The sequence below is a fragment of the Tympanuchus pallidicinctus genome, unplaced genomic scaffold, assembly GCF_026119805.1.
Source record: "Tympanuchus pallidicinctus isolate F22 unplaced genomic scaffold, pur_lepc_1.0 scaffold12, whole genome shotgun sequence".
Classification (NCBI taxonomy): Eukaryota; Metazoa; Chordata; class Aves; order Galliformes; family Phasianidae; genus Tympanuchus; species Tympanuchus pallidicinctus.
In genome coordinates, this window is record NW_026294637.1 from 9,360,822 (window position 1) to 9,379,713 (window position 18,892).

At 43.1% G+C, this 18,892-nt stretch overlaps 1 protein-coding gene and 1 long non-coding RNA gene across 5 annotated transcripts in view; both read right to left on the reverse strand.

Annotated features, from left to right (window-relative positions):
- The window catches only part of LOC128075580 (high affinity cAMP-specific and IBMX-insensitive 3',5'-cyclic phosphodiesterase 8A-like), a 132,245-nt gene that overhangs the window by 55,088 nt on the left and 58,265 nt on the right, over positions 1-18,892 (reverse strand). The gene's annotated exons all lie outside the window — the stretch shown is intronic.
- The window catches only part of LOC128075581 (uncharacterized), a 44,172-nt gene continuing 25,280 nt past the window's right edge, over positions 1-18,892 (reverse strand). Inside the window, exon 3 of the long non-coding RNA XR_008203907.1 lies at positions 1-18,892. This exon is cut by the window's right edge and continues 10,080 nt beyond it. This is a non-coding gene — a long non-coding RNA (uncharacterized LOC128075581).

Below are 18,892 nucleotides of genomic sequence, written 5' to 3' on the forward strand. Positions count from 1 at the left end.
TAACAGGGAATATAATACAAAGAGGAGAGCTTGCATGAGACGGTCATGATCTGCAAAGCACTTTAAGGAGTGCACATCCAGGTGCCTTTGCAGCTAATCAAGGGGATTAGGAATCATAGGAAAACCTAAATCAAGCCTCTTTTGGCTAGATTTGGCTCCTTCTAACAACCTTTATTGCTGTTCATGCAATAGGAAAGCCTCAAGTGCCTTTGCAGCTTTGCTCTCCCTCCAACTCCACTATGCATGTTTATTTGCACTGCCCAAACATCCAGGAGCCCTCTTCACAGACTGACGCATGGTTGTGCTGTATCAACAACATGATGGACAGCATCTTACAGAGCAAATATAAGCCATAGAGCAAACGAAGGAAACAGCACTGGCCGTAGCAGAAGGTAGAACTTCCAAAAGACTGGAGACAGGCAGTTACCGGGTTGCATCCAACTCTGCACCCATCAGCAGCACTGGCAAACTTTTCTGAACAGCAAACAAGTCCAAAGAATACCCAGTGACAGAAGGATCTGCATTTCCAATGGGCAGAGTCCTTCCGCCCTGCCCTCTTCCTGCTTTCCCTGGGTAAGCCCAGGAACAACTCTTATACATAAGGAAGGCTGGAAGGATGTATGGCTGCTCTCTATCAAAATGCCGGGGCAGAAAAAGAGCAAGGAGGGAAAATAACTACAGAAGCCAAAGTAAAATTCTGTCACATGAAGAAATAGGTATCAACTCACCATGAGTTGAAATAAAGAGGATTAGAAACCCTCTGAAGAGGAAGGATCTGGAACAGCCTTCTAATAGGAACAGGGAACGGCTGAAAAGTAATTAGTTTTGAGATGGTACAGAATGCATTTATGACAGACATTTAATGCTGTGGCTGCCCATAATAGCAGAGGAGTGACCTCCATGACCCAGGTCATCCCTCCCACTCCAGTAACTGTCTATGTCCCCAGAACACAGAAAAGGCCAAAATCCTGTTTGTTCAAAGCCCCTCTGCTGATCTGCTTATTTTGTCCTTAATCCACTGCTTCTCTAGCCAGCAAAATAGTGAGCAAGTGGAATGGGAAAAAACTGTTAATCTAAGAAAATGCATTATACAAAAATAGAATAAATCAGGATATCAAAACCAAAATGTGTTAATACTGAAATTCAACTTTTTAAATCTGCCATCTCCAACTCAAAGCATAAAAACGCAAAAGTGATTGGAGAATCAAATCTTCATGTTTTACATTTGGCATTAAACAGGTCATTAAAAAAATATTGACTTTGGCTCTTTAGGCCTCTAATACTTCAAATATAATTACAACCATGCCTTGACTGAAAAGTAATCCCAAAAGTCAGCATGTGAATTTAGGGATCTGAAAAAAAGCAACGGCTCTGCAGCACACAGAGCTCATCCCAGAGAAAGGCAGAGGGCAGCATGCACAGCCACCCATGACGTGCAGCTTGGGCTGCCTCCCATTTTAAGAGCATCAGGTAACAATCCCATAGCTTGTATACCAAAGGGCTGTAAATTCTCTGTTTATTTGCTCAGCTGTCCAGGCAGCATGACTCCATTCTGCTGCTCATCAGACATGGCACTGCACAGCCAGTGACAGGCTGCAGGACCTGCTCTGGCACAGGAAGCAAACCTCAGTGGCTCTGAGTTCCCTGCCCACACGCTGATGGTGCAACCTCACTCTGAATCTACTCGACTTGCCTTAGCACTGCAATGACTAAAGATGGGATTCATCTTAACGAAAGGTTCCAAAGAAACCAGTGAATTTGCATAAACTTTCATCAAGGAAAGCTTTTTTTTTTTTTTTTTTTTTCCTGTTTACAAGTTTTGTAACTTGTAAAGTTACACCAACAGTCAGCTTAGGTACTTCATGTAAAGCATCCAAATGGCATTTCAAAACTAAAGCAGGTTTCCATTGCTTTCAGTACAGTTGGCCTGCCCTATGAGAATGGGAGAACTTGGCACCTGTGTGAATCTGACTGAAGTACTGCTGGGTAAAAAAATTGTCAAGTTCCTATTCAAAATCCCCTCATCCGTCCTGCCGTCAGTGCCACATGGAAGTCTTATTCTTCTTCAGGATTCCGTTCAAACACCTAGCTGCAGAGGCTGAAGAGCATCCAGCCCTAAAAGTCAAAATCCCACTTGGTGGTCCACTTGTTCCCTCCCCGCTACAAAAGCCCAGACGTACTGCTGCTCTCCTTCCCATTTCAGGCACTTGCATTTTATCAGCCAAGGAGAAGCTGGGCTGGGTCTTGGCAGCAGAGTAGGAGACTTCCAAGGACTTCCTGACATGAAAACATTTGTAACTTCCAGTCAGTAAAAGTCTCGTCAGGGATGGGGCAGTGTAAGGTCTTCAAAAGGTATAAAACTTTTCCATAAGACCCTCCTAGTGTTCTTGGGCTCTTTTCTGATAACTGCTAATTGGTTCAATATCTGAGCCACAAAGCAGTTAAGATTACAAACTATTGGGCCTATTTTACTGTCAAAGACATTTTTCTTAACACACTGCTGGCACATGGCATTCAGTGCAAATGCACGCACACAGCAGTATACATCTTTCCCACGAGCAAGAAGGTTTTACATTGCAATTATCACAGAGCAAATGGTCATAAATTTCCAGGAAAGAGACAGGTAGGGCCCTGCCCTGAGAATGAGCTGTAAGGTCCATGGCCTAGCAAGGTCTGCTGAGAATGGGACAGAAATAGGTAATAGATCACAAACTGGTGCAGAGAGGGAAAAAAAAAAAAGAAAAAGAAACAACCAAGAATGCTGTGGACTGGTTCCTTTCTAACCCAGCCATAACCGAAGCAAAGTCCAGGCAGCCAGGCCAGGGGTGCAGTGGGAGGAGTCTGGCACAACTGCAAGGCAAGCCAGGAGCCTGAGTATCCACGGACCTTGGAACCACTTGCAAAATCTTCTAGTGCTGCAAATCCCACTCCCATACTGAGAAACATGAACTCTGAACCCATTCACACCTTGTCCAACTGTCCTTACTGTCACCAAGGCCGAGTCCAACTTGCCATCTTTGGTGTCCACAAGGATGAGATGGTACAATTGATAGCACAGCTCTCTCCCTCCTACTGCGTACTCTCTGTTAGTTCAATTTGAATTGTTCATGCTGGGAAACAACAAATGTACAAGGCTGGGCCATGCCCTGAGGTCTGCAATGTCAAAGAGGTGCCTATGGAGCAGCGGGGCTGGGCAGGAGGTGAGCACTCCTCATGCTGTCTCTTTTGGGGAAACAAGACATCAGGTATGGCAGAACACAGATTTCTTCCAGTTTCCTCCATATGTAAAGGAATCTCCTCTGCTGGACATCAAAGAAAGCTACCAGGATGATGGGAATCTTTACTTTGGCAGAAAATGGCATGTAACACACAAACGACATGAGGACTAAGATGGAAGTTGGACAGCTGGGGTTATGTTTGTACCCGTGCCTTCCATGCGTGGCTGACTGCTAGCTGGTTTTTTATTTATCTTTGCCTCATTTTTGTGGGCTTATTTAGAAAATTTTATAAAGCAATAAATAACTAGTTATCTAAGGAACCTGAAGAAAAGAGCAACACAAAAAGCCTCATTTATACCACATATTCAGACTCCTGCTGTCTACTGTATGTGATTTGTTGCTAAACCATATACATTCTGAAAACTTCTGCTCTGATACTTAATTTGTCCAACAGAGGCTGTTTTGTTGGCCCCCAGCCTCCCTGCAGGGCCTGTTTTCCCAGACTCTCACAGGGGTGGACAGAGCTGCCTTGAATGAGGAGTGTCATATTTACTGTGGCCTGGGAAAAGATGAGGGCTTTGCTTAGTGCTGACATGTGTCAACTTCAAACCTGTAATAAGTGCATTTTTAGAAACAGAATTGTCTGTATGCTTTTGTCTGGACCTGACTGCGTCGTATCGCTTAGATGAAGAGGCACAAGAGGATTATGAGGCCACATAAGACTGGATTATGACAGTGAATCAACTAGTCATTGGGAATAAGCTAATTAGAAAGGAAGAATCTGCATGTACACGCAACTTACTGATCAGTGACTGGGAAAGTATGGAGAAAACACATGGCAGCTGAACTGGATTTTAACCTGATACTGAAGAGACAAAAACAGCCTTTGAGGACAAGCAAGCAGAAAAGCAGCAGTTCCTGTTGATGAGAACCGCCCCATATGACTGTGCTACTGCTCCCTCACACGAATAGCAAGGCTGAAGTTTGAGAGAGACTGCAGACCTCAAACATCGTGACAGCAGGGCAGGACAGAAAATTCCTGAGCTGACACATTAAAGACAAAGAGGAAAAGGATTATATCTCTGCAGAAATGTCCCAGCCAGGGAGCAGCACCTGGACTTCCCTGATGACATTCACATTGTTTATACACTGGCTTTGGCTTTTTCCACACAGTTACCAAATTCCTCTCTCAGTCAAACAGTGCCTTTGACATTGTATACAATTAACTGTGTAGTATTTTCCTTCTTTTTCATTTATTAATGATTGAGAACTATTGATCCTTGAAGGCCTTTTAAAATTTGTTCCAGGCTGCATGAGACTTCTTAGTTTAGAGCAGAGCTAACACAGGACATAATTAAGCAGAATTAAAATCTGGCCCCTGTGAAAACAGGAAAAACTTTTAAATTGTCATCTAACACTAAGCAACCAAAGTTACTTCTCCACGCTGGAGCCTGGGCGCTCAGTGCAATAACAACCATCATCCCCAGAGAAGGCTGTGACTTGCGGCTCTGCACCACTCACAACCCACTGGTGCTGCATTCTCACAGCTCACAGCACCAGCACAGACCCAGGAGTATTTCAGCTCCAGAGGCCAGCTGTCAGCCTCTGCACAACAACCATTGCTAACTCACAGTCACTGGGAAATCATTTACTTAGTAACACACAGAGTTGGCTGTTCTTGATGCAGAAGAAAGCCATTCCAAAAACATAAGGATGTCTTTCCAAACCTCAGCTTCACCGCTTGCTTCCCCATGTATTCCAAACTCTTCTTTTGAGATTTTAAAATTTCTTGCAATACAGACTTCTATGAAGAAGCAGTTCATTCAATATTTTGTTTGTGCTCATGATTTGCCTTCATAAACAGAGCAATCAAATTGATGTTTCCCAAACTGCTTCTCGAAGTGGAGGAGGAAATTAAAAGTGTACCCATGCTGTGCCAATGACTGGGTAGAAGTGCACTCATTCCAATGGCACAGATTTGCTCCCTGCCCCTGCTCCCCAAAGGGGTATTTACTCATGCTATGTTCTTTAAGACTGGGGCCCTTGATCCCATATACTCTTGTGCACCGAGCAGCATGCTGCATCTCACAGGACTCATTCCCAGGTATAGCTATGGAGAAAGCAGAGCTATGACTGTCACACTGAATGCCACAGGAGCAACTGCAAACACCAACAAGACGCAGAGTCAACAAAAGCTGAAGGCAGAGCAGCACCCAGACTGCTGTCTGAACTGCGCGTCCACAGGACTAGAAGTGATGCAATCATGGCATTTCCATCACTTTACAGCTGTGTTTCTGACTGGAAGGGCACAGTGGCAAAACCAGATTTAACGTAAGCAATGTTCCTCAGCACCCTTTTAAGAAAATAAAACAAAGCCAAATAAACAATTTAAGACAAAATAATAATCTGAGCTGACTTTGCAGTATTTGACTTGCTTTCAAAACCATTCTGTGTTTTTAGAAAATACTGCGGGTTCTGTACTCTCTGTGGTATTTCCAGCGGACACAGCTCTTCCTGTGGTATTAGACCTGGCACTGCCACAAGAACTTTGCCCCTGATTGTCTCAATGAAAACACCACAGAAAGGAACACTTTCCACGACTGACCGAAAACATCTTGAGTACGTACACATACAGGGATTCATTTATATATAGTCAGGAAGGGGAAGAAGAAGATAAAAACCTGAAAACAAATGAAAAGGCAAGGAATTATTTTAACAGAATAAGAGGGGGGGCGGGGGGGGGAAATGGAAACATAGATTTGGGGAAGGATCTTTGTTAGTTTGTTTGTTTTTGTGAGAGATTCCAGTCAGACTCAAAAGCTTTGCTCACTTTTAGCTGGTGGATCTGAGCCAGCTCCTCTCCTTGGCTCCAGCTCAATCCTGCTCTATAGCTGTGCTCCAGCAGCACTAGCTGTAGATGGAGGAAGGGAGACAAGCCGGAGCTGCTCTGCAGGCAGGGATGGGAGCATCTGCTTGCCCACCTCCCTCCTGCCCTCTGCCTTGGTCAGGCCCTGGCTCCTGGAGGCCTTTCCGAGCAGCTGCCCACTCAGCTGGCCTCATAGGGCACTCCTGGTACACTCAAAGGGGACAAACCATTTTATATATAGATCACCACATGTGCTTCAAACAGGTTCCAACAATGTCACACTCCTCTGGGTGCCGGTGAGGACTCCCCAAAGCCACAAGCCAGATACCTCCCATACCCTGCCAGGCATTCACTTCCATACCAGGGGCTGGCTTTTCCTGTCCAGCACAGCCCCAGCAGAAGGTCTCAGCCAGCTCCAGAGATGGGGTCTGTCTGTCCTATCCACAGGTGGCACTCTGCCCCTGGGGCTGTGTGGGCACTGTGGTCCTCTCACACATCACCGGCAGGAGATGGCTTTATGGCTCAGTCCAATCTAACACAGTGATCCACACTCTGCGGCTGCCATCCAACCTTTTAGTTACCCCAGTTGCACAGTATCCCCAGTGAGCTCAAAGGCATACATTATAGAGAAGGAAAATTGTGAAGGGAAGCAGGTCAGACTTAGCCACACAGCCTCGGAGGCACGTGGCAGGGACATGAGGAGAGATACAGGGCTCAAACAGCTAATTGCAAATTGCTGCCATCACCGTATTATTCATGCAGCATAAATGCTGTCAAGTAACAAGCTTTATGGGAACAGACTCTGATTTCTCTAACAATGCCAGAAAGTGGCTTTGTGGCTAAGGGCTGTAAATTAAGTATTGTATGGGTGGACAGAAATGTGTCAAGCACTGTCAGCTGCACCTAGCGGAGGAAGGGGCCTGTATTTAAGACTGTCAGGCTAATTTTGCAGATATGGCTGGGAGCTGCTTGGGACACCATGGAGGGACACACAGCTCAGTGACCAGAGCATACAGGAGCCCTGGTAAGCTCTTCATCCAGAACAACCAAAGGCTAATGCTGCACAGCTCAGTATTACAGAACAACTCAGGCAATGAAGCAAACAGAATCTACACTCTTTAACCTCAAGGAACATTTGTCCGCAGTGATAGTCTCCGTTAAGGAAGATTCTTCTCTTCTCTTTTGCCTAGGTGCTGAATACAAAGGGTAAAGTACAAGCTGTGGGCATTAGGCATGTCTTGTTTCCTTCAACAAGAAATAATTTAGAGATTTTTTTTTGCATTCATTTCTAACTGCACAAAAGGTTGAGTAGCTCCATTTTGCTGTGCTTTGAGGTAAGCAGTACCATGACTTCAAAATGCCGATTTACGGCTTCTCCTTCAAAACATCTCTGAGAAAACAGAAGTCAAAAATTCTGTTTTCTGGTATTTATGCTTATGCAAAATTAATCTATTCTTAACAGAGTTGTGTTGTAATGACAAAGAAATAGAGACACCCTGAGTATGGAGTTTCATCAGAGTAAGAATCATTCCCGAACCACCAGCAAATTGACTGGTGTAATACTGCCCAGCTTCTGACGAGGGGCGTTTCCCAGAGCTCCCAAGCCAGGCACCTCTTTCTGCACAGCCCTCCCACTCCTGCTGATCAAAAAGTCCCAGAAGTGTCTGCATCAAACACCAGCCAGCAAAAATAGACTGTAACAAGCGAAAAATGCAATATTAAGATTACTGAGTTGCAGCACGGTGAGAGAGCCCCTCCAGAGGGGTAGCTAAGCAACAACTTATTTGTTTTGTTTTGAAATCTATATGAGGAATAAAAATACCACCAAGCATAAAGCCAGCCCAGAACATCATCCCCACTCCAAAGCCAGCAGCTCCAGCACAGAGGAAGGCTGGAGTGCAGCCCAGCTGCAGCACCCTGCGGGCGCCGTGCTCCTGCGTCAGGGATGAGGGTCCATGCAGGTGTCCCTTCCCTTGCAGTGAGGGGCCAATTGCTGCTTGCTGGGTAGGCAGAGGCTGCTCTCCCAAGAGCCCATGGCTTGAGGGATTCCCACAGCACAAAATGAGCTGTACATCTCTGTGACACTATGGATTCATTGTTCTTCCACTGACACCCTGTATTCAAATTTTGGAGCTACATAAAACTTTTTCATCTGCAGTGTCCTCTGAAAATGAGTTCTAGCATTATGCAGTACATGAAAAAGTGTTCTTTGTTTCAAACTTGTGATCTCAAAACTTCATCTGACAATGCTGTATCCCAGCTTCTACTGTGCATTACACTGTTAGTGTGTATTTGTGTAGATGAATGCACAGATCTGTAAATCAAAGGTACCTTCACACACAGCACTGCCAGTGCTGTTCCACCAATGGCCCTACTCCAAAAGAGGACAATGGGCTCTGAAGGACTTCCTGGGGACCCATGCAACATCTCAGGCCATGATAAGATACTTTTATCGAACGCAAAACGAAAATAATGTATTTTGAATAACCTGTTAGTATGTCAGAACACTCAGAGTTCATTTGCTATCAGAAAAGAACGTTTCCCCTAGAAGTGATATGAGCTTACATGTACTGATTGGCTTGCCCAAAGGCAGATGGTTAAATAACCTAATGAGGACTACATTTAAACCAGAAATTTTAAGTTCTTGTCAAAGGAAACGCTGTCTTCTCCGAAGCTGAACATATTCCTGTATCCATGAAAAGCCAAAATAAAGCAGTCCTCAGGTAAATTCTGATGGACGAACTCTAAAACTTACTCCAAGGTAGGATGAGAGGCTTACAACATCATACAACAAAGAAACGTGCCATGGAACTGTTTAAGACAGCGCTGAAAACCTGTAACATTTCAGATGACAGATCCTTCGCCAACAGCTGGCAAGTCCAAAACAAGGCATGGGCACCAAACCAGAGCAACACTCCCCGCTCCTACACCCTTGGTACACCTGCTGCCACAGGGCAGTGAGCCCTGCTACAGAAGAGGATTCAGCAAAAACTCACGTAGAAGAAAGGCTCACACAGAAGTAGGCTTTGGCCTACTGAGCTCTGAAATTCCGGGATTCTTAGTGATACCAAGTGAGATGACAAACTGATTTCAAGTTAGATCCCTGATCAAATGATTATTAGGCTGAAATTTTCTTACTGCCAGGGTGTTTAAGCATGGAGAGCCAACACAACTTCCCAAAGCACCCAAGCAAGGAACCTGCATATAATGAGGATTGCTGAAAGTCCCGGTTGGTGTTCATGTGCATTTGGGGAACTGGTCAAAATCCATCCCTTAAATTCTCAGAGAGCAATGACAATTTCAGGCATTTATTGAAACCCTTTCTATCACTGGATGGTTTTGAATGTCCTGATATAACATAAGGATACCTGAAAAATGAATAAGTTTACTTCTCTCATTTCCTTTGCCTTTTACACAGATGTTAACTACCAGTATCATAGCAAGAGAAGAAACTGTCCTAGCATTTATAAATAGGATTCTCTTTGTCACATGAGCAGAAGAATATTACTTGCTCTGTTAACATTTATAAACACATTTCATCCAAATCACAAAGCAAGGTTCCAACAAACTGACAGGGTAAACTCCTTGCTGTAGCACTGCAGCATGTAATGCCCTCTCTGAAGCAGCAAGGCAGGTCCAGAGATGAAAGAGCTCCAAGGGTAGGGAGGGAAATGGCTCTGAGAGGAAAAATGTGACCAGTCAACATCTGGATGGAGCACCCAGGGATTTAGTGCACTATTCTACACTCAAGACCCTGGCACAGGTACATAGCCTGTAGTTTGGTTGATGCAGGATGAAAACTTCACCCTTTTATGTAGTCCAGTTCTTTTTTATACTGAGGTCAGACTGTGCTCGCTCTGATTGACAAGGGAGTTGGTTTTCTAAGTACTCCAGCCCACCTTTAAGGAAGCAGAAGTGATGTTTGAGCACCTGAAGATGTCTAATCATTCTATTATTTTCCAGTGAAGACAAGCTTTCTACCTCCATGGGCACAAGCAGTGTCAAATCACTGCTGTTGCTAACATTGGTTAGACTGAAAGTCACGGGTGAAGACACAGCTAAAATGAAATTGCAGTTTCATTACGATGACTCTTCAAACAGCAGCCATTGGGGCTATGCCCTTCTCATTCCAACAGATGGAGACAGAGACCTCTGGGTTTAAGTGTCATGTCTCAATCTCAAAATCTACAAATTTAGATATCACCATAGTTTATCCATGTGCATTCATAAAAGCCCCAGACTACCATGTAAATTCCTAGCAGAGAGACATCAACAATAAGAGAATAAGGTTAGTTCACAGGCTGATGTATAGAAACAAAACGGAGAAATAAACTAAATAATATATATATCTATTTTCCCCTTTCCTACACCAGATTGCGTCCAGTCATGGTCAAAAAAAGCAGTGTTAGGATGAAAAGCAATATATTTGCTTAAATTGTATTTAACCAACTTAAGTAATAATATTCTCTTGAGTTCTGGGAAGCAGTCTGACAGTTGGAGGAAAGAATCTCAGGTCAAACATCTTCACTATTTAATGTACTTTGAAGTTTTGGATGCTCTTTGTGCTTCGGAAGTGCTGACCACAGATGAAGCCAGTGAGGCCCCTGAGGTGTTCTGTACTTCAGAAGAGCATGTCATGTCTGCAGAATTTGCTGAGTTCCCAAAATTAACCTTGGGAAGTTAGACAGCAAACTATGGAAATGTTCCAGTAGGTTGGCATCGACTTCTAATGGACTCCAAGGAGACTGTCTTTCTCAGCAACACAAAGCTCAGAAGAAACTGTTTTTTCCAGGTCATGTAAGGTTATTGAACTCAAGATATCCTTCAAAATACATTTGTCTGATTTATTTCTTTAATTCAGTCCCCTCTCCTTTTTCTGGGAATACGCAGTGAATGCAATATCATTTGAATCACAACATCTCCTCATCTTAAAGTCATCTGTCTAAACGTTTTCTGAGCAGTGGCAGTTCACTGTTATGTCAATGCACTTCTTTTTTTATTCCCCAATGTGATCTTTATGCTTCTAGCTCAGGACATTCACTGAAGTAGTTGGCACTCTTTTCTCCCTCTGAACTCAAGTGTTTCACCTTCAGGAAACGCCCCAGCTCCTCTGGCCAGCAGGATAAGAAACCTGAGTTGGTTTCTGTACTTGATTTTACTGAAACAGTGCATAGCACTGCCAAGTTTCTGGGCTGACCATTTGAATGTCAAATCTAGTACAACATACTTCTGACCTATGTAACAACCCATAAGGGAAACAAACAGTAGAGACCGTTCTCCTTTGATTTATATATAACTTTATCTGCCGAGCATTTGCTGGATTTCATTTGAAAAACGAAATAATCAAAATCTGTATTTTGGTTAGGTTTGTTTTGTGTTTGTTGTTTTTTTTTTCTTAAGGTGGGAAGATCCTACTTTAAAGCCATTTGTCTTGAAGATGAAAGCAAAACTTACAGGTGTTTGCCATGCCAGTTTTACAAACAGCTTGCAAAACAAAACAGAGTAAATTCAGTGTCTAAATTTGCTCCAAGGTCTGCACTCTTCCAACTGCTAAGACTGTCACTGGTTGCCTGTCTCAACCATCCCTGCTTTTCTTTGCCCAGGCTCTCTACCTCCCAACTCTTCTCCACTCCACCCTAAAGCAAACCGCTAAAATCTCTGAATTTCTCCAGTGGTTTCCTGTTATTACTGCAAACATAAAAAAACTTCTTCCTCGGGTATAACACTGTATGTTTTCCACACCATCTACATCATTCTTCCCCTCCCACTGCCCCCATTATTTTTTCCTCAGTTTTGTATCTTTCCCCATATTCAGAACAGCTTCTCACTTCTCTTCAGCCAACTTTTCTTCCTAGCTTCATCAGTAGGTCTGCTTACCCAATACTTTTTTTTTTTTTTTTTTTTTAACTTTTCATGCTTTGCTCATTAGCCAACAATATTCTAATCCTCCCCCAAACTATTTCTTTATGGATTGCTCGCCTCTCTAAATTAACTTCTAAACTCTTCAACTCAATAATCATATCTTTTTATTTATTTCTTGAGCAAAATTTCGACATACATAGTGAAGAAAAGGTTGGAACAAATAACACAAATTCCCCAGGAGTTTCTTGGAGATAAATGTATCGAACCCAAGAGCGAATTCAGTTTTATATGACAGCAAACAAGAAGCTACAAAAGAAAAAAAATAGAAGCTACTCCATGGAGACAATCACTAATGCAGTTACACAGTTACAAGAAGAAGCTGCATGGAAGTGTTACCAACAAATCGAAGACGTGCATCTTGTGTATTTATTACTTGGCATGACTGTGCTGTGGCTTTGTGCTGAGGTGGAAATGGCACAGCTCTAACTGGGCCCATGAGACAGCCACCTCCTCAACAAGTGATTGCTGCCACCCTTGAAGCTGACCAGATCACCAAGAAAAGCAAATATGTATATTAATGGTTTCAGTGTAAAACTAGGTCCTTATTTCCAATTTCTAATGCTAAAGTGCTGTTTTTCATTTGGCAAATGTTATCCAATTTAATGCTTATTTTTATAGAATGACCATAGAAAGTCAAAGAAATGGAAAACAGCCTGAAAAAGATTTGTCACCATCATGAGGTAGCAGTCTGTCTGAAAGCTCATTTTGTCTTTCTCCAGCAACTTGTTAACCAAACTAGGATTCCACTAGGACATCTTGCTTGCTTCTGAAGGTACAGATGAAAAATGAAGCTTGCAAACGTTTGTACAGGTGAACACTGCATTTCACTAGGAACAGCTGCAGCTCATCTAAACCTGCACACCCACAATCAATAATGTTCACCATGGATGAGGCTCTGCCTTCAACGTCTATATGAACTTTTTTCTGCAGTTTATTTCATAACAGAAAAAGTGTTGACTGGGCAAATAATTTGCATTACAGCTGTATCATCCAAAGCCAACATAAACTGACAAAGACACAGATCAAACAGGAACACATTCAAAGCCTAGACTAAAAGTGTACAAGGAGCCCATTGCTAAACAGAACCAACACAGATTGTGCATTGCAAGTCATAAAATGTGCAAAGTAATAAGCATGATGCAGCATGCTGAAGGACTAGCTGCAACTCATAAATAGATTGTCATGTACTGACTTCAAAACCCCTCTAGAATAAATGAATCATAACAGGTTCCATGCAATTATTCATGTAGAGAGATTACAGCAATATTAAGCTTTCACAAACACTTTGAAAATATCTGGAAAACAAGTCAGGCAATATTTGAGTAAGGCTATTAAGAATGTGTGGAACCAGTAAGTAATATCAAGCTGTCACACAAGCAGAGTAAAGCCTCTGAAAATATGCTCACAGATAACTTCCTGAAAAGACATCAAAACCAGCACTTTGTATTAAACAGATAGTGAATTGTACACATCAGAAAGCTAGATGTCAGAATTCACCTTTTTTTTTCCAACCATAAAATACAATGCTGCTGCTCCTGCAGAGGAAAAAAAAATGCATCTCCAGATAGAAGCACAGTTAGAAATGTCCAGAGGCCAAATGCTGCATGTTGAGGCTCAAGAGATCAAAGCAGCTCCTCCACCCTTCCACTGGTCACTCAGCAGATGCCAACACTGGCTTCTTGACAAACGTCAGAATGACAGCGAAATATAGGTGCACACCCTCTGCAATGCAGAACGCCCTCTAACATCACAACCCTCACAACACATGGCAGGTCCCCGAGCACGGGCAGGGATGCAGGGCTCAGTGCTAGGCCCTGCTCTGTGCCCTGCTGCACAGACAGGCCCACAGGCCTTGGGGAACAGACTACATGCACTTCGATATCCCTTGTTACACAGAGCACACGCTGCCCCGGCAGCTAACTGAGCATGGAGCAAAGCACTTTTGGTTTGTACAAAAAGCGAGTTTAAAACCTGAGACAAAGGAGTAGTCAGGGAACAGAGGGAGCCGTGCTTCAGGTTCTTGGTCTACCACAGTGTGCGTGACCCAGCTGAGCGGTTTACTCGCATGTGCTGGAGCAGCAGCTCTCTGGGTGGCACTGAGAAGAAATACATTAGAGGCTGTGAGGTATTTGGATACAGGAATACCCCAGAGCTCTAGAACTGGCATGCAGAAACCACTCAGACACAACAGCTCAGAGCAGCGAGCGACAAAGCGATACGTGCATTAATCTTGACAGCAAGCGTTAAGGCAAGCATAAGCAAAGGAAAGTATTAGGGGACACAAGAGCTGCAACGATTTCCTTCAGCTAATCACAAGGTCTGAGAACAGAAAGCATTTCCCTGCCAATGTAAGCTTTGCATTTCTGCGAGGGCTTCCAGCTGCCCGCAGGACCAGCTGCTGGTGAGTAACTCCTGCGCCTTGCACCACAGCTACAGCAGGGATTTTTGTTGTGGAAATGTATACTGTGGTGCTAATGCAAAGGATATTTTCCTTGATATTTTCATCTTTGCTCTTCAGCCAAAGGAACACAATGTTAAATTCTGTGCAAATATAGCAGAAACCACAGTGCTTTGTGCGTGTTCTTGAACTGTTTCAAGAAGCCCTAGAGATATCACACATTATCCCATGATTCAAAGCTTTAACCTTGAGAGAAAATACACAAAACAGCTTCAGAGTTTTTCCAACTCGATACAGCATTGTAAATACTATAACAGTTATTTGATAAACACAATGGAAAGGCCTTTAAAGTGAATACCTCTCATTTGCCATGTTTATAGTAAATTACCTGGTAAAAACTATTTTAAAATGCAAAACACCATTAACTAAGCCAATATTTTTTCTGTATCTACTCCTCTGTGTTATCTCATATTGCTTGCTTTAAGAGGAATTCGGCCACATCTCCATTTTAAGAAGCACGTTAGTATTTCTACTTTCCAAAAAAGCGATTCGTATTTTCTACATATAAATAAACTTGTTTTAGATCATCTTTGAGGGATATAAAGAACATTTCAAATTAAATAGATATGTCCCAAGGTCCTAAAATACATCTAAGAATGACTGACACAGTGGAAGGTCTCCAGTAACACAAAGAAAGGGGGATGTATTTCAGAGTCTTCCCAGTGTGTTCACGCAACCTGCACAGGAAGATATGAATTTATGTGATGTAGGAAACAACCCATAGAAGTTAAACTCTTACCGTAGTTTAGATGGCATGTAGCAGAAGATCAGTGCTTCCAGTGTCCAACTATATTGCAGTACCTTGAGAGACCTCTCATTAGAGTACTAGCAAAGCTTGTGTCACAATAAATCATTTTTATAAAGTCTTAAAAAATTAGAATGGTCAAATATCATCCCTCTTTTTATTTCACTCTCTAATGCACTTTAGTTGGACAGAAAAAATATCTGATTCTTCAGAGATATTAAGGAATTTGAATTTTTGTCAATTTTCATTTCATTATCATTTCCTCTGGGTAGAAAGACCAAAGTACCAAATTCTCTCTTCCTGCCTCACTCCGCAAATTAACCTTCTAAAGAACTACAGAAGTTGTGGCAAAGACACAACCATCACTTTTCAGAAAGTAAAAAGAAGAAAAAAGAAAATTAACACACTGATAGTCTGACATCATCACTGCCATCCTCCTCATACAGCACTGTGAGTTCTACAGGATTGCTGACACAGAAAGATGAGTTTGTAAAATATTTTTAGACCTCTCTTATTCTCGTTAAGCACTGAAAATTAAGCTAGCTTAAAGCTCTTCTGCTGGGCTATCTGGTTGCCAAAATATGCTAATGTGACAGTAACTTAGAAGAAATTCTTACAACTGCATCGTTTTTCTGTAGACTGAATAAGCAGCTACAAATGAAGAGGTGCTGCTGACCTGTAGTGTGGAGCCCTTCCTCCCAGCCCAAAGCGCAGCAGCAGGAAATCCCAGCCTGCTGAGCACCCTGTGTGCTGAGCTACATCCAGCCCGGGGCAGAAGCAAACATTCATCCTGTGCAGATCTGCACCAGATAAGAGATCCTGCTCCATGAGATACAGACCCCTCCTCGGCAAGGAAGAAGAGCTGCCTACAATATTTTTTCTCCTACAGCATCCATCTCCCACAGCAGTTACATTCCAGCAGCAGAAGGGAACTGCCAACAAGCATGTCAGCACGCTGCCGAGTTCCAGACAGAGGTTTGCTGGTGCGAGTCTCGGCCGCAGAAATTCTTCCACAGGAAAGAACATCACCATGGGTCTCACCTCAGTCAAAACTAAACAGGCCAAACATTTATCTCTTCCTTCACTTTCTACATGAACGCACAGCTATCGGGCAACTTCCTCTACAACATGGGAAAGAAGAATGTATGTTTGAAGTATCTGGGAGGTACACAGACATTACCTGGATGGCAAATGTCTAAAAGAAATGGCTGGTGCTGGTCAGCCTTGCCAGAGAGAAGGGCTCCAGTAATGCAGCAGGAGCAAGAACACCTTCAGATCAAAATGCTGTGTTCGAAGCCTGCATAAATACCCGACATTTCAGAGCAACCCAGACATTGCAGAACCACTACTATATTCATTTCCTCCTACAAGTATTAATAATTTACGAGCTTTTTTTTTTCAAGCAGCACTGGAGCTGCATCATAGCATGCCAAGCAAATGCTAGGTATTCATACAGCTCCTTATTTTCCTGTCTCTGAGCTCAATCCTGTGTTCCAGCCCCACCGCCTTCTGTAAATCCCTGAAGAAAGCTAGTCAGAATGAAATCCAAGATTTTATTAAGCTACAGAAGAAAATAAATTACGCTGAAGCTTATGTGAATATTTAGAAACCTTTCCAAACACAAGGATAAATGTGCAGCTCTCGTGATGAGATACAGGAAAAAACAATTCCATTAAAGGGCCACTTATGCACAGAAAGAACATTGAGAAAGTGATGGAGAAAAGGCTGGAGGGAAACATATCGTGGCAGCCCTGCACACTGCCTTGCCAGTCCACCAAGGACAGAACAGAGCTGTCCTGCAGAGAGCACCTTCAGCACAAATGGAAAAGTTTCTCTCTCTCAGCTCCAAGCTATCTCCTTCTGGGTTGCACAGCTCACCCAACCTCCAGGCCCAAATCACAACCAGATGCAGAGCTGCTTTCTCAGCGTTCACACAAGTCTCACTACCTCTGTTGCTCTGAGTGTTTAAAAAAAATCCTGCTGGAAGGATAAATTCATCACCTTACTGATCATCTAAACAATTCTCTCACATGAAGCTACCAAAAAAAAAAAAGTGAAGGATCATTTTGCACCTCAGGCCATAATACAAAAGGTAGGAGGGAAAGCACAGTGAAAGGAGACGGAGTAAAACAATTTGTGATGTGTGAAGGGCATGCAGAGGGACAAGTTACATCTTTAACAGACAAAATTACTTGGCAGCACTGCAGGGCAGCACACCGTGAGTGCTGTACAGCAGCTGCAGGGCTTTCCCTTGCCAGGGATGCTCACCCAGTCCCTGACGCCATGATCACCCACACAGGACTGCTGGCAGCAGAGGAACTAGAACTGCCATTATGATTCACCTGAAGCACTCCACTGATCTTTTTTTAACCCTGTCAGGGCCACAGCTATCAGTCCAGAAGCCCCAGCCCAGCCCAGGGCTCCCTCTCTCACCCTGGGAGGCATCGCAACCCCTGTGATTAGAGCTGTATGATCTGCAGGCTGGCCTCAGCCCCGGTTTTCCCCCACCACTGCCTTAGAAGGAATCCTAATCTTACTGGTGACTAGATGGTAACGTGGACACAAAGCGGCTCTCACAGCCCCCTGTGCAAACAGCCACAGCCCTTCAAATGGCACCAGGAGCCACACGCACCCCGGCTCTGCTCACTGCCAACTCCTGCTGACATCTGGTGTGTGTGATGCTGGGAGCCCTGCACAAAGCTTCTCAGTGCAGACAATGGTTAAAAGCCTCAGCAGCGGAGGAGAGATTCCTCCAAACAAATTCTTTCCTGTTGTGAGATTATTTTTTTTTCTTAGCAAACATCACAACTATCTCATCTGCAAATACATGTACGAGTCTCCAGAGGAAAGCTTGAACTTATCCTTAAATTACTGAAAGTTTATTATTATTTTCTCATGGAAAAAGTCACGGATGTCTTGTAATCCCACATGTTCCCATCTTCTAAAGTTGAATGCAGCTTGACCCAGAGAAACACTTAGGAGACCGCTAAAATAAGAGGTAAAAGACAGTTCTGAAGATGTTCTTTCCTTCCAGACTTTAATGTTATGACTCACAACTGGATGCCAGGGGACCCCCAAGAGAAATAGAAATCAGTATGTTCAGTTGAAACCTTTTAGAGCAGCAACAGGATGCTTATGTGCTTTGTACAGTGACACAACTTCTTTGCATCAGAGCTGTCCCCTCCCAAAATCTTGGTAGTTTGGGAGGCTGATCATCACAGCACCTTTGTATTTAGGAATCAAAATACCTCAACAATATTAGGGGATGGAAAAGCAAAAAGGGAGTGGTTTGAAGGCTAGCAGCCTGCCAAAAAAAATTAAAGCATGGTTTTTGTCTGTGAAGTGTCTTCTGTATTTTCTTAGGGCCTTATCCAAAAGCCATTAAAGCCAAGAGGCATTCTTCCAGGTCCAGTCTTTACACACTGTATACAGTTTTATCATTAACTTCATTACAGTCTTCTAACATCTGTGAGCAAACTATCTGTGAGAGGGTCTGATGTGTAAAATAGATCCACAAGAGCTTTGCCAGGAAACTTCCAAGTTTTTTCCTGGCTTCTACACAGCATCCAATGCCCTGGTTAGGAAAGCTATGAACGATTTCTGTTTTCAGTATTTTAAAATGACTTGAGAGAAAAATTACAAAAAAAAAAAAAAAAAAAAAAAAAAAAAACTGATAAGATTAC